Raw genomic sequence first — 27,489 nt, 5'->3', positions numbered from 1 at the left:
ACCATGTTCCTGAGTTCACAGTAGCAATGTTTTCAATAAGGGTAACAATGTCCGCAACTGCCGAAGCAAGTAGTGGGGCATGTTTGTTCAAAAAACAATAGTCAACTGTCATTCTTCAGGAGTCATCTGGCTTCTGGACCGGCCAAACAGGGCTATTAAAGGGTGACGTTGAGGGCTTCACTACCCTTTCTTCTTGCAAAGCATCGATGGTGGCAGTAATCTCTTCCTGCCCCCCAGGGAGGCATACTGGTTTTGGGGGGGTGGGGGGGGGGAGGCAGCATCACAGGATCCCACTTTGCCTGACCCACTAGTCTTTTTGTAATAGTCCGAATTCCAAATGCAAATTCCCCTTGGCTAGTATTAAGGGCTTTACCGGCCAACATATTAATACCCAGGATACACTCGTCAGTGGCAGCCAGCAGGGCATGTAACCATATAGGGGAAGGGCCATGACCCACTGTAGCATGGACTTTTATTTCCTTTGCCAGGGTAATCGCTCCTCCCATCCCCTCTATTCGAAAGGTCGGTCCAGTCCAGAGGTCAGGGTTACCTGGAATCACAGAGTACTCCGCACCGGTATTGACCAAGGCCAAATATTGGCGGTCATTACTTCCACCCCAATGCAGTTAACGATATGTAGGGCCGTGGGTCCCCATGTATCCGCCGTATCTCAATGGAGTAGACATGGGGACCCTGCCCACACGCTCATGCTTTATTAGGGTTTGGGGGCTTCCAGGCCCACATACCACTATTATCAATAAGAGCCTTTTTAACCAATTGTTGTATCTCATCACGGATAACTGGAGCAAGAGAAGCTGGCTCAATAGGAGCAGCAGTGGGAGCAGAAGGTACAGTTGGGCCAGGAAGACTCAACAGCTGGGGATGATGTTCCCCTGCCTTTCTCTTATAAAGGGCATAAAGGACCGCAGTGGGTTTCCCATCAATATCACTTTTAGGTACGCCTAACTTTAACAAGGTTAGAAAAAGGTGCTTATTAGCAGTCCCTCTCTTTTCAACCTGCTTGTCTGATTTAACCTGGGTTGTATGTGAGTGGATTTTACTTCCCAACTCTAATTCTCTAAGCCCAGATAAGGCGAGCACCGCGTCAGACACAGGGTGCCCAATTAGTGGACTAGTTACGGACAGAACCAGTCCCCGAACAGTGGGTTGGGCGGAATGAACCAATCTGGTATGCATTCCGGGTGCGAATATCTCTTCATCAGGGCTCCCCACCATGTACCCACAGCCTCAAACGCCCTGCATACAAGGCAGAGGCCAGGGCCTGTTGATGAATTACTGCTATACTGCTATACCCTCCTCTGGGCTGCCCCAATTGTTCTGCAAATGTAAATCCTAATCTACTGGTGATGGGTATCCTCGTAGCAGGGCATCCCCTAGAGTGGCAAGTAAGTAATCCATCTCTCTTCCTCTACCCTGCAGCTCAGCAGTGACCTGGATATCAGTAGTCAATGTTCCTAATCCCAACAATTTTTCGGGGGTTAAATATACATTACCCCCTCCTTGCTCCCAAACACACAGGAGCCAGGCTGCCAGAGTTTCTCCCGCCTTTTGCCTAAATCGATCTCCAATGGCAGCCAGCTCTTTTACAGAGAAGTCACGGATCATTGACTGTTCTTCACCTCTGCTCCCACTTTGACCCACAGGGTCCTTTGCCCAGTGGACGGGACGAGGCCTAGGCCATCCCGTAGAGGGGGTGGGCCATAGAGCATAAGCAGGGGTTCGGGTATTTTACACTGGGTACTCTTGGGTGATCGGGGTATCTATCCCTTCAATCTCTACCCTTACATCATCCCCCCCCTTCCGTCTGTTTGGGAAATTTGCTGCCTTATGGGGCGGGCGTGAACAGCAGGGGGAGAGGGCAGTATGTTAGGCACATGCTGAGGAATATCTGCATTATTACCATAGTCATCATTCTAGATATTCCCGTCCCATTCATCAATTACATCAGCATCGTCGCCATTCCTTATCATGGCACGAATACGATGTGGATCAGGTTCTACTCCATGCCTTTCTTTATCTGCACAGAGCTGCTGCCAGAGTTTAATATTACGGCAGATCATTTGGACATGCTTATCTTTCCATTCTTTGGCTCAGTCCTGACTGGTGCGAACAATCTCGCTCATCATGGAACAGCGTTGACACAGGGCTTCTTGCTCCTTCTCTAATTGCTCTCTCTTACGCTGAGATTCCTCTTTTCGCTAAACTGATTCTGCTTCATGCTGAACAGAGTGGCGTAAGACTGTGGTCAGCAGCCAAAAACTGTCCTTCAGCGTCCCCTTTTTAACAGGAAATTTACTTTCTTGAAGGAGAGTGGCAACCCGCTCTCCCAGAGGTGCACTTGATGGATCTAACTTCTCATCCCAACTGATGGGTGGTCCCAACAAAGACAGGGTATTGGCCAGCATGCCAAACCCATCGTCTATGGAAGTCCATCCCCGAATCAAGAACTGCTCAGGGCTCACCTCTTTCTTTCGGCGAAACATCTTGAGACCAACCCTGCTTGCTGCGCTAATTGTCTTGGGTAAACTTATACCTCTCATTTTGTGCGTTTCAGATTGGTCACAGTATTTGAGCTACCGAAAGAAAATAGACACACACACACACACACACACACACACACACACACACACACACACACACACACACACACACACACACACACACACACACACACACACACACACACACACACACACACACACACACACACACACACACACACACACACACCGAGAGCAGTTCAGTTTATACAAGTCTTTATTACTAAACCTAAAGCTGAATTCACACTACAATATGCAAGCCCTTCCCAATAATACATCAATGCCTGGACTGGTCCCAACTGCCGAAGCGAGGCAACGACTGCACACTTGTAGTAGGTTGTTGGGGCACTGGTAGCAGCTTCTCCCCCTCCCTCGACTGGGACGTTAGCTGGACTCTTGAAGTTCTTCTTGCTGAGAGATGTTGTCACCTCTTGGAGAGTGTCAAACTTCATCAGTGGGACCATGGCTATGGCTTATATTACCCAAAAGTTGTTTACTTCACATCTTATCTCTTTGAACAAATGATTTAATTATCTTCAAGGTCTCCTGACAGTCTGCGACCAACAAAAGACAACTGCATGTCTGGGCCTCATGGTGGAAGTTGGATAATGTCTACTGATTCATATGCATCCCTGGGACCCGGCCCCGGTCCGGGCAGAGGGTAGGCGGCGGCGGCCCCGATCTGGGCAAGATCGAAGGGGAGGCGGCGGCCCCGGCCTCGGTTGAGTGAGGCAGACGGCAGCCCAAACCAGGCAAGAGCGAAGGGGAGGCGGCGGCCCCGGCCTCGGATGAGTGAGGCAGGCGGAGGCCCCGGTCCGGGCAAAAAGAAGGAGGTGGCGGCCCCAGGCCAGGCACAGGGAAAGCAGCGGCGGCCCTGGCCCCAGTCCGGGCAGAGGGTAGGCGGCAGCGGCCCCGATCCGGGCAAGAGCGAAGGGGAGGTGGCGGCACCGGCCTCGGTCGAGTGAGGCAGGCAGAGGCCCCGGTTCGGGCAGAAAGTAGGAGGTGGCGGCCCCAGTCCAGGCACAGGGAAAGCAGCACGGCCTCGGCCCCGGTCCGGGCAGTATGGTCTGACCTAGGAGGGCAGGCAGGCCCCTCCAGCCCGGGTAAGAAACCTGCATAGGAGAAGGCCAATCCGATATAAAACCTACGACCCAAGGACCTCGCTGCCACGTCCCAGCTTGCTTGGCCATGGCACACGAACCATGGGTGTAAAGGGTGGGGCCAGTACTGCGCACACTGCACTCCACCTAAAAGCTCCTTTGCGCAGGCCCGAGGACAGGTCCACGTCCTCCCCCTCCATGTCCTCCCCCTCCACGTCCTGCCCCTCAAAAGATGCTCACAAACTCAAGCTAGCATGCTGGAACATCAGAACCATGCTAGACAAGGCCGACAGACCTGAACATCGGTCTGCCCTCATTGCACATGAACTCCTCAGACTTGACATCGACATAGCCGCTCTCAGTGAAGTCCGTCTTGCAGATGTAGGCAGCCTCCAAGAATGCGGCGCGGGCTACACACTCTACTGGTTTGGCAAGCCTATGGATGAATGATGCCTATCTGGTGTAGGCTTCATGGTCAAGAACTCCATTGGCTCCAAACTCGAAAAACTCCCGACAGGCCACTCGGACCGGATCATGTCCATGCGACTCCCCCTTCAAAACAAGCGTCGCATCACCCTCATCAGTGTCTATGCTCCAACCCTCCAGGCAGAACCAGCAGAAAAGGACAAGTTCTTCACTGACCTGCGCAACCTCATTCAATGCACCTCTATAGCCGACAAGGTTGTCATCCTTGGCGACTTCAACTCTCGCGTCGGCAAAGACTCAGAAACCTGGCCAGGAATCCTGGGCAAGCATGGTGTCGGCAAGTGCAATGATAATGGGCGCCTTCTGTTGGAGCTCTGTGCAGAACAGCGGCTTGTCATTACAAACACCCTTTTTCAGCAGAGGGACAGCCTGAAGACTACCTGGATGCATCCCCGATCCAAACACTGGCACCTCCTGGACTACCTCCTGGTGCGAGAAAGAGACAAACGAGATGTGCTCCACACCAGGGTCATGCCCAGCGCGGAATGCCACACTGACCACTGGCTGGTTCGCTGCAAGCTCAACCTTCACTTCAAGCCAAAGCCCAGGAAAAGTAAAGCCCCCAGAAAGAGGTTCAATGTTGGAAACCTGCAGTCAGACGAAGTGAGAGGAAACTTCCAGGCAAACCTCAAAGCAAAGCTCGAGGATGCAATCCGCCTCTCGGACTCGTCCCCTGAAACCCTCTGGGATCAGATGAAGAGTACCATACTGCAATCCACTGAAGAGGTACTGGGCTTCTCCTCCAGGAAAAACAAGGACTGGTTCGACGAAAACAGGCAGGAAATCCAGGAGTTGCTGGCAAAGAAGCGAGCTGCCCACCAGGCTCACCTTACAAAGCCGTCCTGGCCAGAGAAGAAACAAGCCTTCCATCGCGCATGCAGCCATCTTCAGCGCAAACTCCGGGAGATCCAAAATGAGTGGTGGACTAGCCTCGCCAAATGAACCCAGCTCAGCGCGGACATTGACAACTTCAGGGGTTTTTACGAGGCTCTAAAGGCTGCGTACGGCCCCTCACCCCAAGTCCAAAGCCCGCTGCGCAGCTCAGACGGCAAAGTCCTCCTCAGCGACAAGATCTCCATCCTCAACCGATGGTCAGAACACTTCCAATCTCTTTTCAGTGCCAACCGCTCAGTCCAAGATTCCGCCCTGCTCCAGCTCCCTCAACAGCCCCTAAGACTAGAGCTGGATGAGGTCCTCACCCGGGAAGAGACATATAAGGCAATTGAACAAATGAAAAGTGGAAAAGCAGCAGGTATGGATGGAATCCCCCCAGAGGTCTGGAAGGCTGGCGGCAAAACTCTGCATGCCAAACTGCATGAGTTTTTCAAGCTTTGTTGGGACCAAAGAAAACTGCCTCAGGACCTTCGTGATGCCATCATCATCACCCTGTACAAAAACAAAGGCGAGAAATCAGACTGCTCAAACTACAGGGGAATCACGCTGTTCTCCATTGCAGGCAAAATCTTCGCTAGGATTCTCCTAAATAGAATAATACCTAGTGTCACCAAGAATGTTCTCCCAGAATCACAGTGCGGCTTTCACGCAAACAGAGGAACTACTGACATGGTCTTTGCCCTCACACAGCTCCAAGAAAAGTGCAGAGAACAAAACAAAGGACTCTACATCACCTTTGTTGACCTCACCAAAGCCTTCGACACCGTGAGCAGGAAAGGTCTTTGGCAAATACTAGAGCGCATCGGATGCCCCCCAAAGTTCCTCAACATGGTTATCCAACTGCACGAAAACCAACAAGGTCGGGTCAGATACAGCAATGAGCTCTCTGAACCCTTCTCCATTAACAATGGCGTGAAGCAAGGCTGTGTTCTCGCACCACCCCTCTTTTCAATCTTCTTCAGCATGATGCTGAACCAAGACATGAAAGACCTCAACAATGAAGACGCTGTTTACATCCGGTACCGCATGGATGGCAGTCCCTTCAATCTGAGGCGCCTGCAAGTTCACACCAAGACACAAGAGCAACTTGTCCGTGAACTACTCTTTGCAGACAATGCAGCTTTAGTTGCCCATTCAGAGCCAGCTTTTCAGCGCTTGACGTCCAGTTTTGCGGAAACTGCCAAAATGTTTGGCCTGGAAGTCAGCCTGAAGAAAACTGAGGTCCTCCATCAGCCAGCTCCCCTCCATGACTACCAGCCCCCCCACATCTCCATCGGGCACACAAAACTCAAAACAGTCAACCAGTTTACCTATCTCGGCTGAACCATTTCATCAGATGCAAGGATCGACAACGAGATAGACAACAGACTCGCCAAGGCAAATAGAGCCTTTGGAAGACTACACAAAAGAGTCTGGAAAAACAACCAACTGAAAAACCTCACAAAGATAAGCGTATACAGAGCCGTTGTCATACCCACACTCCTGTTCAGCTCTGAATCATGGGTCCTCTACCGGCATCACTTACGGCTCCTAGAACACTTCCACCAGCGTTGTCTCCGCTCCATCCTCAACATTCATTGGAGCGACTTCATCCCCAACATCGAAGTACTTGAGATGACAGAGGCCGACAGCATCGAATCCACGCTGTTGAAGATCCAACTGAGCTGGGTAGGTCACATCTTCAGAATGGAGGACCATCGCCTTCCCAAGATCGTGTTATATGGCGAGCTCTCCACTGGCCATCGTGTCAGAGGTGCACCAAAGAAGAGGTACAAGGACTGCCTAAAGAAATCTCTTGGTGCCTGCCACATTGACCACCGCCAGTGGGCTGATATTGCCTCAAACCATGCATCTTGGCGCCTCACAGTTTGGCGGGCAGCAACCTCCTTTGAAGAAGACTGCAGAGCCCACCTCACTGACAAAAGACAAAGGAGGAAATACCCAACACCCAACCCCAACCAACAAATTTTCCCCTGCAACCGCTGCAACCGTGTCTGCCTGTCCCGCATCGGACTTGTCAGCCACAAACGAGCCTGCAGCTGACGTGGACATTTACCCCCTCCATAAATCTTCATCCGCGAAGCCAAGCCAAAGACTAATTCATATGCAACAAGCAGGTTCTCAGCCTTGCAGAAGCAAAGGCTGCAAAAGTAAAAAACACGGTTTAAATCTTCCATTACAGAGCACCTGTCTGGGGTACTTGCAGCACATGGACACAGCCGCAGTAAAAAACCAGGTGGTTACAAAGCTGAAGAGCCTGAGGAAGAAATTCCATGTAGTCCTGGACCACAACAGGAGGAGAGGCAATGGGCACAAGGACCGGCAGTACTTCGACCAGTGCCACACTCTCTGGGGGGCTAGCTGCTCAGCTACTCCCATGAAGGTTGCCAGCACTCTGGAGAGCCCTGATACCCCAGAGATCATCCCTGAGGGATCTCAGGGCTCACCCAATGGCACTGATGGAGGAGAGATGTTGGTCCAGGAGGAGCAGGCCACCGCTGAAGACTCCACAACCATGGATTTGGATGCCCCCGAGAGAAGCAGCGCAGAGCTCACTCTCCCTGGAAGTGGCAAGGCGGCACTGTCAACAGAGAACACAGGTCCAGTAGCATTGACGTTGTGTTTATGGAGAAGCACCTAAGTCCAATACTGATGCACTTTTCCTGTTTCCACCCACGGCCTCTGGTCACAGATGCAAGCGCCAGCGATTGACCAAGGGTCAGGTTCTCATGAAGGAGCTGCAGGCGACGATGATGGCACTTGACAAGGAGGACAGAGAGGGAGGCCGCCAGCGTGCAGAGGAGGCACTGGATGAGGAGAGAGCCATGCTTGGCAACCTGAGGGAGGAGGAGGAAGCAATGCACCGCTCCAAAGTGGACAAGCAAGCACAGTCGGTGACTGAGTTGTCAGCTTCCCTGCGAAAAATGAGCGCCGCAATGGACAGGCAGTCTGTCATCTTCAACAGATTGCTCAGGCGAATGGAGGCCTGTCCATCCCCATTCCCACAGTCATATGGTCAGCCTCATCACATGTACCTGTCCCCTCCAGCCAGCATGCCATTTCATTCCACACCAGTGCATCATGGTAGTATATGCTTGGGCATGACTGAGATGCTGGGGTCTGGGACAGGTTCCTCAACCAAACCCCCCCCTCACCTTATTCCTCTCAATGCTGGAATGAGGTGTGCGTCCGACTAAACATCCTTAATGCTGCTAATTTACTGTTTACTTTTGGTGTTCATGAAGCCCCTCGAAAGTGCAATGTTCTGTGCGACACTTTAAGGATGGAAACACTCAGCACTGAGATGCTATGGTGCCGGGTGGAGGTGTTTGTTGTGTCTACCGTTTTAGTGTTTGTTCGGTGGTGTTCAAGTGTGGAGTGGATTTGCACTGTGATTTGTCCATTCCAAGGTTTACATCTCGTTTAAGCACAATGTGAAATGTTTACGTCGCGCTATCTTCCTCAGATATTTATGAAGCAATAAGATTTCTCTTAAAATGCTTTTTATTAAATTTTTGACAAGCAAACAAGTCTCATGTTTCATTTAGATGGAACTGTCCCTTCACGAGAACACATAACATGCCAGGCAGCAGCTCATGTTGCTGCATTGGGTGGGGAGGGTGGAAGGGAGAACAAATTGTGGAAATTGGGGAGCTGGGTGGCAGGGACATACCCTTACAGCAGCGGTTCCCAACCTGGGGTACATGTATCCCCAGTGGTACATTTGCACTTTTCAGGGGGGACATTGGGTCTGAGAGAATAACCACTACTGTACAATACATGGTCTTGTAACCTGCAATCAGATTACACAATGCCGTGGTTTACTTTATCCTTAATTTTTCGGGGTACACGAGAGCCTATAAAAATGCCCAAGGGGTACAGAGGAACAAAAAGGTTGGGAACCCCTGCCTTACAGGATGGACATAATGGCAGAATGGATGGCCTGGTGCCCATGGGCCTGCTGATCGTGACAATCTGTGCTAATGGGTGCAGGATCATCTGCTTCAACCAATGTCCACTCTGACGGGAAGTCTTCCTTGTTAATCTCACATATATTGTGCAATACACAGCAGGCAAACACAACACCTGGGACTAAGGCAGTAAAGATATCCAGATGCTTGGACAGGCACCGCCAGCGGTCTTTTAGACGGCCAAACGCATGTTCCACCACTATCCTTGCAGAATTAAGGGCCTTGTTAAATCTTCACTGATCTGGATCCAGTACTCAGTGCTGTGTGAACCCTTTCATCAGCCAGGTTCGTAGGGGGTATGCCACATCACCTACAAGATGTGCTGGAACCTCCATTCCATCAACATCCTTGGACACCTGCAGGCACAACACTGCAGAATGTAGTTAACTCATACACTGAACGTTGACACAATAAGCATGCATAACATTGACACATAAAGCTTTGAAGGGTGAACACTCACATCACGTGGGAAGAGGTATCCACTCTGGTCCTCTGCCTTTCCATAGAGAGGAGAGTTGGCAAGCACTCGGGCATCATGCGTGCGGCCCGGCCAATCTACAAACACATCTGAGAAGCTGTAACATGAATGCAAAGCACAGTGAAGTTATAGACATTGAGATGTAATGTGATAAAGATCAAGAAAGGCTTTACTCACCAGAATCTGTGGTCAACCACTGCTTTCAGAACCTCCGAATGCCACCCTTTGCGATTGTAGAAGGCTGCAGCATGCACCCTGGGGGCAATAATGGGAATATGTGACCCATCAATGGCACCAGCACACATTGGGTATCCCCTTTGTGCAAAGCCGTCAATGGCCTCCTGGAGACGTGTTCCACTTGGCAGGGAGATTAAACATTTACCGAGGAACTTCCTCAAGGCGCAGTCACCTCCTGCACCACCATGCACACGGTGCTGATGCCTATTCCAAAGAGGGTACTGATGGATCGATACTCACAAGGGGTAGCATACCAGCGCAGGGCCACAGCTAATCGAAGTCCCAGCTCCAATGGTCACTCTGCCTGGTCTATGCAGTTTCAGGTGAGGTTCTAAGAGATCTAGCACGAAGTGAACAGAGCCACGCGTCATACGAAAGTGTCTCTTCCACTCAGCATCATAAAATTTGGTGAGGTCATTACTTCAGGACAGCGCCCTGGGATTGGTTCAACCTCCAGAGAGACCGACCGATGTGTCACCATAGCTAATTGACTGACAAGCAGGATTCTCTGTTTTATGTGGGGCTTTCCCTTGGTCTCAGACCCTCAATGCCCAGCGGACTGCGGTCATTCGCCACCACCCTCTAAGTCTCAGTGCATCACTCAGCATGTCCCCCTGCAGCCTGGAATGTGCCAGTCGGCAGCGATCCCTCACTGACATCTTGGGGTGCTGAAAGACGCAAGTTTTGGGAGGACGAAAGACGGAAATGCTGGTTTGTCCCGCTGTTCTGGATGTCTGCCTCTCGATGGGTGCATCTCCAGGAAAAGCCCATAGATCCGAGAGACCTCTGTGATTCTGCTGCTGTGGATGACCATGAAAAGTCACGTTGATCGGCATCTTATTTTTCACACTATAAACCATACTGACCAAAATACATACAGACATTTTTCTCTTGAATATATACAGTGTCACTTTCTCCCCTATTTCCCCCCTCCCTTCCCTCCCTCCCTCTGCCCCCCTTCCCATTTATTCAAAGTTCAATCTATAAGATGCATTAAACCGTTAAACAATGTCGTCACTTAATAAAAATAAATAAGAAATGTTTGTCTTTTACTTTTATAAACTGAGTCAGTTCATTTCGTTGTCTTCTCCTTCTGTCATTTTAGGTGGTGGAGGTCCATGGTAGGATTTCTCTATTGTATTTCATGATTGGTTCCCATATTTGTTCGAATATTGTGATGTTATTTCTTAAATTATATGTTATGTTTTCTAATGGAATACATTTATTTATTTCTATGTACCATTGTTGTATTCTCAAGTTGTCTTCTAATTTCCAGGTTGACATAATACATTTTTTTGTTACAGCTAGGGCTATCATAATAAATCTTTTTTGTGCTCCATCCAAATCGAATCCAAATTCTTTATTTCTTATATTACTTAGAAGGAAGATCTCTGGGTTTTTTGGTATATTGCTTTTTGTAATTTTATTTAATATCTGGTTTAGATCTTCCCAAAATTTTTTCACTTTCTCACATGTCCAAATTATTGTTGTTCCCGTTTCCTTTTTACAGCAAAAACATCTGTCTGATACTGTTGGGTTCCATTTATTTAACTTTTGGGGTGTGATTTATAGCCTGTGTAACCAATTATATTGTATCATGTGTAACCTCGTGTTTATTGAATTTCTCATAGTTCTGGAGCATTGCTTTTCCCATGTTTCATTCTTTATCTTTATGTTTAGATCTTGTTCCCATTTTTGTTTAGGTTTACAGTTTGTTTCTTCGTTCTCCTTTTCTTGCAGTTTGATATACATGTTTGTTATAAATCTTTTAATTATCATTCTGTCTGTAATCACATATTCAAAATTGCTTCCTTCTGGTAACCTCAGACTGTTTCCCAATTTGTCCTTCAAGTAGGTTTTCAGTTGGTGGTATGCAAAGCTTGTATCGTGAGTTATATTATATCTGTCCTTCATTTGTTCAAAAGATAATAATTTATTTCCTGAAAAACAATTTTCTATTCTTTTGATCCCTTTTCTCTCCCTTTGCCATTGTTGATGTAATTTTGTGCCAAGATGGGATCCAAGTTCAAAGTACTAAAGAGTGAAACAAACGAATGAGTATGTGGATTTTAAAAATGTACAATTTTGTGATGCTATCAAATATCGAGTGTCCAATCGATCCAAAATGGCTCAAGCGATACATTACTGGTCCATTACTTATGCTAATTATCGTTTTAGTGTTCCCTGCATCAATTATTTTGAGGGTCACAGACAAAAAGGCAATGTTCCCTCCTCACCAAATGTGAAATGCCGGTTACCCTGCCGTACTATTCTTGTTATGTCAATAAGTCTTTTAATTGCTATTTTGAGTTTGCTTTAAAAAAATCTGAAGGTCAGAAATATATCAGAAGCATTGAAAACTGTCACAAGTTTAGTGGGTCAGTGAAGATTTGACAGAAATTTTTTGGGGGTGGGCTTGTTCCAGCCAACCACTCTGCATTTCTGTTATGCCATTCAAGCCTCACCCTTGGGTTTAGGTCATACTGAGCCAGCGAGGTGACCTTTGCGGATTGGACACATTACACCTTGTTCAGTGACAAATGCACATAGGAGGCCAGTCAGGAAAATCTTTACCCGTTATGATCTATTCTACATTTGATTTTATCAAAAGGAAATGAGATCACGTCTTATTTTCTGCCATGGTCTCTGTCCAACTCGAGTGAGTTCGGCCACCAAGAGAGCTCCACAATACTGGAAAGATTTGATCGTGGTTCATGTTCCTCATGGGTATTATTAATCACAGCTGTCAACCTTTTCCAGAGGTTATCACAGCCATTCTTATAAGACTAAAACTTACACAAGTTGGTCAATCTATTGAAATGCTCTCAAATTACTGATCTAAAGTAAAATTGGATTTTAAATGCTATTATTCTCAAAAAAATGGAGATGTGTCATACTTCTGATTGAAGTGTGTTGAAGCGAGCATTGGCACTTTCAACGGCCTCGTCCACACGTCAGCTTATGGCATCAGGATCAATTTGGATCTTGTCGGTCTGAATTGCATTCCTTATTTCCAAGTGAAAGCCAGCATCAAAGACACTTTTCCAAGATCGTCTGAGGTGCCTTAGATCCACTTTGTGAAATTGAAGATCTTTCAAGAGGAATTGCTGCTTCTTCACTTTGAATGTCAATGACTTGGATTCAATTTTCCTAGCTTTTATCTTTGCTCATTCCTTCTCGAAATGAATCATGAATGTTTCGAATTCATCGTGATCTGTTTAAAGGAATATAATGATCAAATTTTCCAATGTTTGAAAGCATTCAAACTGGTCAAAAATACCAAATTAGAAAGACTTTGACACATTGACAGGATCCTGTAATAATTACAAGATGGAGTTATTCCAATCCAATGCGACTTTCTGTTGTCTGACTTAGAATTCTTGCAACTCTCAGTAAATAGTATTTTATTGAAATTTGGAAAATAAATGAATACTTTTTCTCACCTTTTTCGAACTTCTGCAATTCTATGTGCAGATCCTCAATCACGTTTAATTGAGAATCTGAACTTGATACAGCTGATTCGTACTCCTCAATCAAGACATTCAAGTTCTCCTGCAGTACAACTTCCTCTTCTCACAAAGGGTCCTGGCCATTTTGATCCAGGAAGGTCTGAACTGCCTCTGTGGCCAAAACCAAATCTTGCTCTTTCTAGGACAACTTTTTGCAATGTTCTTAGAAAGGAAGCAATCCTAGGTTCATTTTTACTGCACCACGTTGTCTCGGGGGAGGTAAAATTTCTATTTATTGCATTTGCAATTGAAATAAAATATTCAAGTTTCCCAATTTATTAAAAAGCAGTGCAGCAAAACATCTTTAAATACACACAATAAACGTATTTCAAGTCCAGAAACCAAAATGGTTTTATCCTTTCGGGGGTTTAATCAACCAGCCTATTCAAAAATATTTTGCTTGTGTCAAAGGATGAATCCTGCTGAGATGGATTAGAATATATTGCATATTTAATTTAACTGACAAGAAAATTAATTCTTTCATACTGTATTTATACACAATCCCTTCCCCGTCAAACAGACTTACTTTTAGTTAAACTTATGGACATTAAACTTTTGTCATTTGAATGATTTCATTCTTATCTTTCCATTCAGGGATTTAATATTCTTTCATGATGTAAAAGAGAAATCTAACTATCGGTGACGGTCATTTAGTCAGGATAATGTGAACTATTTTGTAACTGTGTAAGAATACACTCTTCTCACAGTAGTAATTGTAGTGCACCACTGTGGGGTGAATGTAGATGTATATGAGGGAGTGAACAGTTTCAAGTGATGGTGGATCTGGTCTTTTTTCTTCACTGATATCACTGTTTCCTTCATGCCAGACTGCACATCTTCGGCCAGTGGTCAGCTATAACATAGGCTCTACATTCAGAACCGTATGCAGGGCTTTCATTTCGATCGCGGAGGGGTGTTGTCTGCTGCCCTTCCTACAGGTCCTGGGAGTGGCAATTTTCATTGTATTTTTTAATAGCATCAACCCAACCTTCTCCTTGTTGTGGGTGGGTCTGCATTGATAGGGATTTCATTTGTGTCCTCGTGGCTTCGAAGACTCTGGCTGAGTCTATATCTTTGGCCGGTTTCAAACTATCCTTCCCTATAAGAGACTTTTGCACTTCAGGATGGGCACTCCCCCACCCCTATATTAGTGGATCAGCTAACCATTCCTCTATATCCTTCCATCTGCATTTTGAAGCAATAATTTTTAGTCCAGTAAGGAAGTTAGTAAAAGTCTCCTCAGTCTCTTGCATCAAACCTGGATATTCATTACATTCAATTCTATGATTAGATCTGAGTTCAAGGTGAGAAACAAACTTTGCAATCATTTTTCTCCAACCCGTCAGCTCTCAGCTATTAAATAAGTCACGGCCTCGCTGCCCTGTCCAGACAAGTATAGAACTAACCTTCTCCTCTGCTGTTGCATTTTTAAAATAGCTTTTGAATGCTAAATTACACTTCCACTGAAACGTTTTAAATGATTCAACAATGTCTTCAGCCTCCCATCCATGCTGTTTGTTGCTCAAGCCATTTATTTTCAGGAATATTTTTCTCTTCTTCCCCTTCATATTTCAGTGACTTACAATCAATTTTATAGCTTAATTCTTGTTCTCTTTTACCGACCGCTGCCACCATGTTCTGTCTCTGTGTTACCTGTGAGGCTTCTTAAATAACTTAGAGATGCAAGATTCAAATAACAGAAGGAAGTTTACTTACTGATGCCTTCCAACATCTCAGGAAACTATTCACATCCACACTCATATACATACACCCCAAAGTAGTGCACAACAGTTACTACAGTGAGAAGGGTGTATTCCTAGGAAGTTACAAAAGAGTTCACGTGATCCTGACTATATAACACACCTTTCCCACTGTAGTAACTGTCGTGCACCACTGTGGGCGTGCATGTCTATGTGACTATGAACATTTCCTGACATGGTGGAAGGCATCAGTAAGTAAAATCTCTTCTGCTATTTGAATCTTGCATCTCTAAGTTATTTATGAAGCCTCCCACACAGAGACATAACAGTGACTTTATTGTATTTATCTTTACCATTTTGTGCAACATCCGTTGGTCTTTACAAGACTTTATTCAAGTCGCCTTATTCCAAAATAAACCAGGTTGTCAAGTGCACACGGCAATAATTTGCATACATATGAAGCAAAGCTTTACTAAAAGAAGATAACACCAATTGGCAAATGTTTAAAGATCTTTGCTCTTCTTTAACTATTAAAATCTGACTTGAGTACTGCATATTATGGAATGACAAACATGAAAATCTATCCCTATTTTAGTGAAAACATTCTGGGTAATTGTCATTTCCACATTAGTCTTTCAAGATGCAGGTATCACTGCCAGGACCCAAAGTGATTAGTTCTGCCTCACTGCCGGCAAAGTCATCATGGACCACCTTCTTGAATAGCTGTCGTGCTTCTTGTCAAGGTCCTCCTGCAAAGTTGTAAGGTTGGGAGTTCTGAATTTAGCCCCTGAGATGGAGAACAAATGGCCATATGTTTCCCATTTAGAAGGGAGAGGAGTGTGGAGGGGAATCAGCAGGTAGTAGTGTTCCTACGGACCTACTGCACGTCCCTCTCAATGTCAGATGACACCTGTTTGGACATGTTGTTGGAGTCGAGTACATGTCGGTCACACTGATGATAGGATACAGGACCACCTCAGTGGAGAGAATGAATGTCTCAGATGACTGCAAATGCTAAAGCCCCATAGTACCTTTTGGCCACTGTGATTCCAGCTGTCAATTTATTCTGAATCTATCCCATTTGGCACAATGGGGATACCACACCACAGAATTGAGGGAGCCCTTGGATTAAAATGGGGTGCACCTTTCACTGAGGCAGTAGTTTCTGCTCCTGCTGTCACCAGGTAAATTGTGGCAGCGAGGGGGTGTAGCCTTACTCACTCTCTGTTCCAAACCAATCCCCAGATCCACACAAGGGTCTGGCCTGGATGAGTGGACGAATGGTGATGTTGCAACGTCTGAATTCATTCCAGTGGTGTAGGCTTTTTCATCCCTTTTTGGTTCTGAATAGCTTGCATGGCCAATTCAGAGGGTTATAAAGAGTTAATCACATGACTGGGAGCCTGGAGTCATCAAAATAGGAGAAGAGGTTCTTCCCTAAACACATCAATGCCCAGATTATATGACAAAACAGCTGAGGTGAACAGTTTTTGTTAAGAAGCTGCCATTGTGAGATTGTTAGTGTAGGCCTTCTGTGACCATCGTCAATCACTGCCCCTTCACTAGCGAGTTAATCATATTGCCATAATCTCTCATCATGTGCATGACTGGGCCAGAGCAAAGAACAGAAAGTAGGACTGAGTTAGAAAGAGGATCTGGTAGAATCTTTGAATATGATGGGGAGAAAACAGTCAAAATTCAATTCAACCTTATTTGGAACTTGTGTTCGTCACTATTGAAGTTAAATTAATCAGTAGCCTTTCGTCAAATCTGTACTGATCAGAGGTTCTGATGAAAAGTCCAATCCAAAATATTTTTCCAGTTGTTCGAATATGCAGTTGTCCAAAACACCTAGAAGTTTTCATACCTTCAGGCCTTGGTGGTGGTCATTCAATATTTCTCCCATCTCAGCAAATGATCACATCGCATTGTCCTCTTCTTGCAGCTGGTAACCATCACCTAAAGCATAAGATTTTTCTTCAGTGAGGTGAAATCCATAGTGACCTTCGACTGGCAGCCATTTCAGAAGATCACCAATTTTCTTCTGATGTTTTACGAGCTTCTCTTCTGTGGTTTCCTACAAATTGCAAAATCCTGTTAGTTTGAAGACATGATGAACTTTTCCTGGCAGCAATTCCATATTCCCTCATCTATTTGCAAACCCTTGGGATTGAGGAATATGTGAAGCCACTTGAGTGGAACATGCCTGTTTATAAGCAGTGGCCATTCCACGTCATTGCATAGGAATATGCACATGGGCAAGACTTGGTCTTGCCCAGTCTTGGATCAATACGAAAGGGATGGAAAATAATATAGACTACCCTCATCTACACTGACGGGCCCACCGACACTATTTAACCAAACACACACAGGCATCGATGGAATTCCGCTTCGTCATTTCCCTGCTCATGTCTCCCTAACACTGCCTTTTTTTCTCGGACCCCTTCATCTATTCCCTCCCCTTTCACTTCAATATCTCTCCGCTTAGCTCTTTTCTTACCATCGTAATAAGCTGTCCACCCACTTGCCCAGAATTCTTCTAGTGCGAGGCCACTCTCACCACCCTCTTCATGTTTGCTTCCTCATTGCCAATCACTCTTACAATGACTCCACTCCTCAAGCCGTCTTGTTCCCAAAGTCTGTGGCCTACCCTATAATGTGACTGTCTCCCAGAAAATGTTGGGAAAATCTTGAGTCACATTTAACCATATAACAATTGACAGATGGAAACATGCCATATCGGCCCTTTGAGTACACACCAGTTCACTTGAACACCTCCACTAGTTCCCTCCTCACACTCTCTGCCCATAACCCTCCAACCCCCCTCATATCCATGTACAGATCCAACCTTCTCTTAAATGACAGAAAGGACCCTGCTGCAACTATCTCCTTTGGAAGATCATTCAATACTGCCACCACTCTCTGAGTGAAGAAGCATCTTCTAACATTTCTCCTAAAGTTTTGCCCCTTTACCCTCAAATAATGCCCTCTTGTTCCAACCTCACCTGCCCTCAAGGGAAAGAGCCTACTCATGTCTAGTCTATCTATTCCCTTCATAATTTTAAATACCTCTATCAAATCCCCTCTCAACCGCCTACATTCCAATTATTAAAATCCCTCTCTCCTTAACCTTTCTCCATACTCTAGATGCTGTAAGCCAGGCCACATTTTAGTAAATCTTCTCTGCATCCTCTCCACCTTATCTATTTCCTTCCTATAATTTGGAGACCAGAACTGAACACAATACTTCAAAGCTAGCCTCACCAATGCCTTAAACAGTCTTAGCATCACTTCCCAGCTCCAATTCTCTATGCTATGATTTTTGAAGGCCAGCATACCATATGCCTTCTTAACTACCCTGTCTACATGCGAATCCACCTTCAAGGAACTTTGTACCATAACTCCAAGATCCTTCTGTTCCTTTACATTCCTCACTGCCCTCCCCTTAACATCTAGAGTACAGAGAATGATTAAGGAGACTAGGACTTTATTCATTGGAACGTACACGGTTGAGAGGGGATTTGATAGAGATATTTAAAATTATGAAGGGAATAGATATGTCCTATTTTGGTTATTTTTTCTGAAGTGCAGCACCTCGCAATTATCTGCATTAAATTCCATTTGCCATCCTTCAGCCCACTTTTCCAAACAAACCAAATCCTTCTGTAATCCAAGAAAACCTTCCTCACTATCCATCACACCACTATTTTCGTATCATCTGCATATTGCTTACCAGGTTAACCACCACCTCATCCAAATCATTAATATAAATGATAAACAACAGCACTGATCCCTAAGGCACACCACTCTTCACAGGCTGCCACCATGACTCTCTGCTGTCTATCTTCCAGACACCTCTGAACCCATCTCTCTATTAATCCCTAGTGACTGAACCTTCCTTACTAACCTTAGCAAAAGCCTTACTAAAATCCAAAGAGATCACGTCAACTGCCCTACCATCATCCACTTTTCTTGTCACCTCTTCCAAAAACTCAACAAGATTCGTCAAACATGACTTTCCCTACACAAACCCATGCTGGGTACCCCTGATCAATCCCTGCCTATCCAGATATTAGTGCATACTATCTCTAAGAATACCTTCCATAACTTTCCCTCCCACCCAAGTCAAACTTACTGGCTGATGGTTACTTGGCCTGCACCTTATGCCTTTTTTAAACAATGGAACAACATTTGCAACCCTCCAATCCTGCGGCACCACATCCTCTTCCAGTGATCATTTAAAATCACTGTCAGATCCCCCAATATTTACTCCCTGACCTCCATTAACATCCTGGGAAAAATCCCATCAGCACTAGGAGCTCCAAAACCTTCTTTTTACTAATCTCTATCCTTTACATAACTAAGCCACTTGCCTCACTTATCTCTCATAGTCCAATGTCCCTTTCCCTCATGAATACAGACGAGAAAGGAATCGTTCAATATCTCCCCCATCTCATCTGGTTTCTCCTATAGTCCACTGTTCCCATTTTCCAGTGGACCCACTCTATCCTTAAACCTCCTTTTACTATTCACGTACCTGTAAAAACCCTTACGATTCACTTTCACTTTAATAGCTATTGACACCTCACACCTTCTTTTTGCCTTTCTAATTTCCCTCTTAAGGTTCTTTCTGAAATCTAAGTAATGATTGTACATCTCATCAATCTTTTGTTTCTTATATTTAGCATAGGCCTCCCTCTTATCCCCAACCAACTTCCTAATTTTTCTCAAAAAACACGGCTCATTTGAACCTTTGGTCTTGCCTTTCGGCTGGACTGGAACATGAAGATCCTGTATTCTCAAAATCACACCCTTAAATGCCCTCCAATTTTCCTCTACATCCTTTCCGGCAAAAAGATCAGCTCACACAACTCTCTGCAAGTCTCTTCTCATGTCTTCAAATCTGGCCCTCCCCCACTCGAAAACCTTCAATTTCAGACCCAACCTATCCCTTTCCATCATTAAGCTGAAGCGGATGGACCCATGATCACTGCATCCGAAGTTCTACCCAACGCGCACCTCTGTCACTTGCCCTATTTCCTTCTCTAACAACAGATCTAACACTGCTCTCACCCTCTGCGTTTCGGTGGTGACTCCATCACTTGAGATCCCATTACACAGGAGATAGTTCCACCTCCTTCCCTCCTACAGCCAATTCGAAGGCCAAATCCAATGAAACATTCAGTTCTTGATAACCCACCCCTAATGCTCACTTTGCTGCACACAAGATCCGTCTGCATCTTTATCCTTCAGAAGCTCAGCTATACAGGAAAATGATGTTCGAACAAGGACAATGACTAAACTTATGTTCTTATTCCCTGTATTGATGATGTCCATAGAATATCTCTGGCTGGGCTAATGCAATAGATCTATGCAGATTTTTGAAACAAGTTGATCAGACTTGAGTGGAATCCAATAAAAACCCTCATCCAGTTGTAAAAGATCACATAAACAGGGAACAGAAGTAGGCTATTCTGCCCCTTGAGTCCGCTCCACAGCTCCACCCTGAAATAGGAAACAAAGGGTTGGGGTAAGCGGTTCTTTTTCAGGATGGCAGGATGTGACGAGTGGAGTGCCGCAGGGATCGGTATTGGGTCCTCAGTTGTTTGTAATTTATGTAAGTGATTTGGATGAGGGGATTATTAATAACTTGAGCAAATTTGCAGATGACACGAAACTGGGTGGCGGTGTGGGGTGTGAGGAGGATGTCAGGAAAATGCAGAGGGACTTGGACAGGTTGGGGGAGTGGGCTGCTGAATGGAAGATGACGTTCAATGTAAGCAAATGTGAGGTTATCCATTTTGGGGGCAATAATAGGAAAGCTGAGTATTATTTAAATGGAGCCAAGCTAGGGAGTGGGGAGGAGCAAATGGATCTGGGAGTACTTGTTCACCGGTCACTGAAGACTAACATGCAAGTTCAGAAAGCTGTGAAGAAGGCAAATGGCATGTTGGCTTTCATAAAGAGGGGATTGGAGTATAGGAACAGAGACGCCATTCTGCAGTTGTACAGGGCCCTGGTGAGTCCCCACCTGGAGTATTGAGTCCAGTTCTGGTCTCCAATTTTGAGGAAGGACATACTAGCTATAGAGGGTGTGCAGCGCAGATTTACAAGGTTAGTTCCAGGGATGGCGGGGTTGACATATGCTGAAAGGCTAGAAAAACTGGACTTGTATCCGATGGAGTTTAGAAGGATGAGGGGGGACATGATTGAGGTATACAAAATTATCAGGGGGATAGACAGGGTGAAGTCAGATTACTTGTTCCCAATGATGGGGGAGACGAGGACTAGAGGGCATAGTTTAAGAATACAGGGTAGGCCCTTTAGGACGGAGATGAGAAAACATTTTTTTACCCAGAGAAGTGTGAATCTGTGGAATGCTCTGCCACAGAGGGCGGTAGAGGCAGATTCGCTGATTATGTTCAAAAGAGAGTTAGATAAGACTCTAGTGGGCAAAGGGCAAGTCTATTGTCTATTGTCTATTGTCTAAACTGTTCTCACATCTAGTTCCAAGTTCCGGAATTTTCCCCATATCCTTTGACTAAGTAGATACCTATCAATCTCCCCCTTAAACTCCCACAATGATTGGGCCTCCACAGCTGGATGTGGCAACGAATTCCATCAATCCATGACCCTCTGACTAAAGACATTTCTCCTCATCTATTCCCATTGAAACGAATGCCAACATAGCATTCACTTTCTTTACTGCCGATCCTATCTGGAGGTTAACCTTTAGGGTATCCTGCACGAGGATACCCAAGTCCCTTTGCACTTTGGAGGTTTGAATATTCTCCCCATCCAAATCATAATCTGCCTCTTTATTTCCTCTTTCAAAATGTCCAACCGTACATTTCTCAGCATTGGATCTCATCTGCCATTTCTTTGTGCCTTCTCCTAAGTTGTCCAGGTCTCCTTGAAACCTTTCAGTTACTTCAATACTTCCAACTCCACTACCTACCTTGGTTTCATCTGCAAACTTTGCCACAAAACCATTCCATCCATAATCTTCTAACTCATCAATGTCCATTGTGAAAAGAAGCAGCCCCAACAGCGACCCCTGCAGAACACCACTGGTAGCCCCCAACCAACTGGAACAGGATCCCTTTATTCCCACCCTTTGCTTCCTGCCTAGCAGCCTATGCTCCAGCCAGTCTGCTATCTTTCCTGTAGTTGCATAGGCTCTCATCTTATTCAGCAGCCTCTTATGCCAACAAACCACCAGACCAGACCAGTCCACAACTGCACATCTCGGGATTATGTATTATTAGCAAGGATTTGGAACATTTAAATCTGAAAAAGATTTGGAAAGCTGGACTTGAAAGGTCACGTGATGTATAACACTAGATGGATGCAACCAGCTTGATTACATTTTAATGCACGTTTTCATGCTAGATGGAAAGAAAGTTGATGCTTTTGCTGTCAATTAGAAATCCACGAACTGTGACTTGGAGAGAAAAAAGGCTTTCACTGCCGTTACGGAGTCCAGAGGACCCCAACAACCAGCAGCAATAGATATGCACTACAACACATAGTTATTTAAACCAAGGTATTAGCACGTGCTCTACAAAGTAACCTTTTTTTGTATAATTTATTTAAAAATCAATATCCACAATAAAATACATTATATTAACATACAAAATTTTCCCCAGTATTCAATATTCCAATATTCCGCTACCATCCCCTCCCTTAGCTCCCTCCCATCCCTTACAACCCCAAACTAAAAAAAACCCACCATAGACGTGTTCGATGTCATCAATTAACCATTACCTATTTAGACCCATACATTTCATATAGGGTCCGCGCACATTAACAAAAATGGTATACTGATGACGTAAATGGAAAGTTATCTTTTCCAATGGAATACATGATGGCAATTCCATGTGCCATCTTTGAATATTTAATTCAATTTCATCCTTCCAGGTTATAGCTTTACATTTTCACACGAATGCCGATGCCAACCAAATAAATGGAATTTGAAATTTATCCAATTTCATTTCCAAACTCCATTTTTTTAAAATAATGTACCAATAAAAATACTAACGGGTCTAATGAAAGTGTAAATTTAAATAACTGCTGCAAAAATTCCATAGTTCCATTCCAAAAGGGATTCACCTTCTCACATAACAATACTGAATGTAAAACAGACCCTATCATGGAAAAAGAGAGGGGGAGGAAGTTACCTGAAATGAGAAAAATCGATGTTATAATTTCACATTGAATTCTTTTTTTTAAACCTGTGAGGTCAATTTGGCTCCGAAAAATATTTCAGATAAATGAGGATTCCTGATTTGTTTCGGATACCTTCATTTATTTGATTTTTTTAAAATTTGGATAAATGAGGATTTCAGAGAACCTGATTTTGGATGATTGGAGTTGGAGTTTAATTGTTTTGGAGGTTACCCAGTCATCCTCAATGTAGTTTCATTTACTTTCTTTTCTTTTCGCGTGTCCTTACTCGAAAATGAGTGAATTATTACGTGGTTTTCAGATTTCTGTATGCATGCTTACATGTTTAACTCAATAAAAATATATTACAAAGAACAAGCATGCATGGTCTTGCAGGTAAAAATCACAGTTAACACTTAATGACTATTTTCAAATCCACTGCAAAGCATTATCTTCATCATGTGAACTATGGCAGTTAACAGAACAAAAGTATCTGGAAAAAGCAAGGCAAAACACTTTATAGGATTGGCCCAATGAACATTGGTTCGACGGTTGCTGAAGGCATTGCAACTGAACACAGGGTCAATCTCCAGAGACATTCAGATCTCACATCTATAGACAATTCACTCAAGGAGGCAAACCACAGATTCATGGTGCATCTTTACGAAGAACACCATTGATTTGGATTCAGCCACAAAACTAGGACTCCCATCTTTCATCTCATGTAGATGAGGAAAATTCCAGGGCATAAACACAAAGGAAAGGGCACGTTCTTCTAAGGGTCCTTCATTAATATTTTCTCTAAATCACCACGGCAGAAACATAGAACATAGAACATTGCAGCACAGCACAGGCCTTTCAGCCCTCGACATTGTGCCAACCCATATATTTGTTCTAAAAAAAACACTAAACTCTCCCTACTCCGAAAGAATAAAGAGAATTTAATTCCTGCTTTTGACAGCCAATTGTTCTTAGAACAAATATTAAAAATAATAACAACAGAAAATGTTGGAAATTGTCAGCAGGTTGGACACATATTGACTTGCTGGGAGAAAAACAGCCTTTTCTGTTTTTATTGAAATATCCAGTAATTCCAGTTTTATCAGTTATACTTTAAACCTTAGGGTTCCTTTGGGCTGTGAAAGGAAATAGAATGCTTTTCATTTTAATTTACAAAAATAAGACTATCTGGACCCATTTATAAAGTAAGAATGTATAATTTCCAAGTAGAATTCACTTGTTGATGACCTTGTTTAAGTTTCAGAATAAATGAAGCACACACACTGCACATGCTTTGGAAAAAGATAAGGCAAAGCATAAGTGATTTACCAACACTGAATTGGAGATCACTGGCTGAGAAACACAAAACTTTCCTTATGAGTGTCTGATGTTTATGTGAGTAATGAACCTTGTGCTGGTCCACACAGTACAACTTGTGTTCATTTTGAGGTTTATTTCTACATTGTTTCATAAAAGGTTGATTTGATTTCACATATGACTGAGAGTACCTGGTGCGTGTTTTCTTCCCTGCGGTCGATATTGATGTCTGACGATTACTCGGCAGAAACTCGGGAATGTAACCATCTGCCTCTGATCTTCTTGCAGCAGTTACACGTCATTCTTCTCTGAGGAGTGAGGGTCCTTCTACTCTGCTCCTCACCCAGGGCCACTCGTGGCACTCGTAGATAGGCCAAGGCATTGCCCATTCTCCTGCAAGTCACACGTGAGGTGTTTTCAGTGACGTACGATGTAGTAATTCAAATACATCACCACCGTAAGCCTCACTTGGCCAAAAAGCCCTGCTATTCAGCAAAGACTGGGCTACACACTCACACCAAGTTCATCCCTCACAATGAACACAACTGCAGTCTCAGCAACTGGGTTTTCTGGCTGCGTGATGTCATCAATGGGTTCATTATTACACAATAATACAGAAAGACCAGTGAAACCATGGCAACCTCCCAATATTTACTCTTTCACTCTGATGTCACAATGAGACCCCAACCCCCCCACATTCTCGGAATGAATGTACTCAAGGGACAGTTTATATTTGAGGGTCTCCTGCCAACCATTGTTGTCAGAGCAGCCAGGTTGACTTCTCTTGTCATTGCCCCTCCCTCCCAGGTAGTCTGCACCCACATGGATTGGGTGCCGGGGGCTGGTGTGATAACACCCGCCGTGTCACCTGACAACAGCCAAATTTGCCCCGTCTGTAAAGAAAAACGGCACGTGGTGAATGATATCGCAAGTTGGACAAATTCACCCCTCCCCCCAACCCTTGCTCTGGTTGTTTCTGACGTGGTCAAATTGGTGGAGGATATCACGGGCAGGGGCAACAAACCCTGGTATGCCGTGGTCAACCTCAACAATGTGTTCTTCTCTATCCCCTTAAGCCCCAGCTTCCAGGACAATGGTGGATGTCTACACGGATGTCCTGTGGGCAGTGCCCTATGGGCAAGCTAACCAAGACAGCACCATTCAGTGGCTGAAATGCCTCTCTTCCATTTATGGAACACCAGTGGATTGCGCTGGCCTCTTGCTGGGTAGATCACATTCAGGGAGTACAGTTTTGGGTTGGAAGTGAAGACAGGTGGAAGATAGTAAATTCTGTGACAGAGTGCCCTCCAACGTATGACACATTCACATTCTTCACCTGGCTGAAGAAAGGGTCAAGCTGCCATACACCAACAGTTAAGAAGAGGGAGCTAACATTATAAAGTCACTTCAGGAAAGAGGACTATGCTATGTTTTGTCCCAGAATTTTTCAAAAGGGAACCACTTTTTAAGGGTTTCTTTTCCATAGTATTCCTAACCAGTACAAGTCCAACCACAAGTTCCAATGGTCACTTATACTATTCTGAATTCCATCCACCAAATAAAAAATAAGGATTGATCCTACATTAGAAAACACAAGAGCACAAGAAATTGGAGCAGGAATAGACCACCAAGCCTCAAACCTTCCTGCCATTCAGTTCTCATCATGGCCGATCTTTGATCAACTGATCAACTCCACTTCTGGCCTAGTTCCCTGTCACCCTCAATACCTCGATTTCAATATAACACAACTACCTCCATCTGAAATACTTGCCGTGATCTTCCTCTGCATCCCTAGGCAACAACAAATTCTACAGATTCAGTACCGTCAATGAAAAGTATTTTGACTCACCTTTTTACACAGGGCGACACAGTTAGCATCACGTAGTGATTCCCAAAGTGGGCACTGCCTCCCCTCTGTGGGCATTTAAGAGACCTTTGGACAGGCACCGATATGACCTCGAGGGTCACGAGGCAGGAACGGTTTAGTATTTTATTTTGGAAGGAATATATGGGTCTGCACAACATTGAGGGCATAAGGGCCTCTACTGTGCTATCGTGTTGTATGTTTTATTTTCTAAGGACACCATTCTTTTAACTTCCAAAGAATAGACCCCTGAACTGTCTTCCTTTCATTATGAGAATACACTGTGGTGATATGCTATTACACTACTTGCTCTCCAGGGGCACCACCTGACGACCTTGTCTATAAAGCTGACCGGGCCTAGGCTCTTCCATTCTGCCCGAGGCTTGCACAGGATCAAGACCTAGCTGTATATATTAGTCTATTAAAACAAGCGTTGAACTTGCACTCTCTCTCGTGTGGTTGATGTTAGTCACATACACATAAAACAGAATTGCTTTTACTGTACCTGTTTTTCTTCATTAGTATGTACACAATGTGAGGACTGGTGTATTAGGATGGCCTTCAAACCAGTCTGAGCAAACATTGGCCAATTGCCAAATCTATTTGTCCCATTGTCCTTCGAACATTGTACAATTATATTAAGCAGTCTCTATGAATATGTTAATCAGGGAGATAATACTTATTGAAAGTTATCTCTGGATAATTTGGCTGAGGTGAACAACCCAGTCCCATTTGAGTGCTTTAGTCAGCTCTGCAAGGCACAAATGAAAGAGTTCAGGAGCAAGAACCATCTCCAGACCACATCATCCTTCCACCAAGATCCTTCCATCAGGGCTCTTCCATGGATGAGTGAAAGAAAACTTACCAATGAGGCAGAACTGAAGAATTGAAGCTCGGTTTCACATTTTGGGGAATGAGGAAGTGGAGGAACCAAGTGAAAGTCTTGTCATTTATTTCAATCATGCAATCATTTCAATGGGCGTAGCGGTTTGCACATTCCCTTGACAGCGCCAGCGATCGACTCCGGGGTGTGGTGGAACACGGTCGGGCATGTCCGGGGATGTCCTCAATGTGCTGGGCAGGCTGGCCCGCCTTCTGTAACTGTACTCCCTCCCCACAAGTTCCCGTAATAAAGGCCATGAGCCTTAGTTGCCTCCCTCATTCCTTCCTTGATCTGAGCCAGCAGCCATGTAGAGGCATATCTGG

General features: G+C 44.9%; 2 long non-coding RNA genes across 2 annotated transcripts; both read right to left on the bottom strand.

Annotated features, from left to right (window-relative positions):
* Positions 1–8,527: 8,527 nt before the first annotated feature.
* On the bottom strand, positions 8,528–9,582 carry LOC138749624 (uncharacterized). Its single transcript, XR_011348778.1, has 2 exons — positions 9,473–9,582; positions 8,528–9,368 (listed from the first exon to the last, which is right to left on the bottom strand). It is a non-coding gene; the product is annotated as an uncharacterized lncRNA (long non-coding RNA).
* Positions 9,583–9,679: 97 nt separating this feature from the next.
* LOC138749942 (uncharacterized) lies at positions 9,680–24,974 on the bottom strand. Its single transcript, XR_011348957.1, has 3 exons — positions 24,611–24,974; positions 12,625–12,941; positions 9,680–10,527 (listed from the first exon to the last, which is right to left on the bottom strand). It is a non-coding gene; the product is annotated as an uncharacterized lncRNA (long non-coding RNA).
* Between the last annotated feature and the right edge of the window lie 2,515 nt (positions 24,975–27,489).

The sequence above is a fragment of the Narcine bancroftii genome, chromosome 14 (assembly GCF_036971445.1).
Source record: "Narcine bancroftii isolate sNarBan1 chromosome 14, sNarBan1.hap1, whole genome shotgun sequence".
NCBI lineage: Eukaryota > Metazoa > Chordata > Chondrichthyes > Torpediniformes > Narcinidae > Narcine > Narcine bancroftii.
Note: the sequence above shows the minus strand (reverse complement) of the source record. Positions and strands in the feature narration are given on the sequence as shown.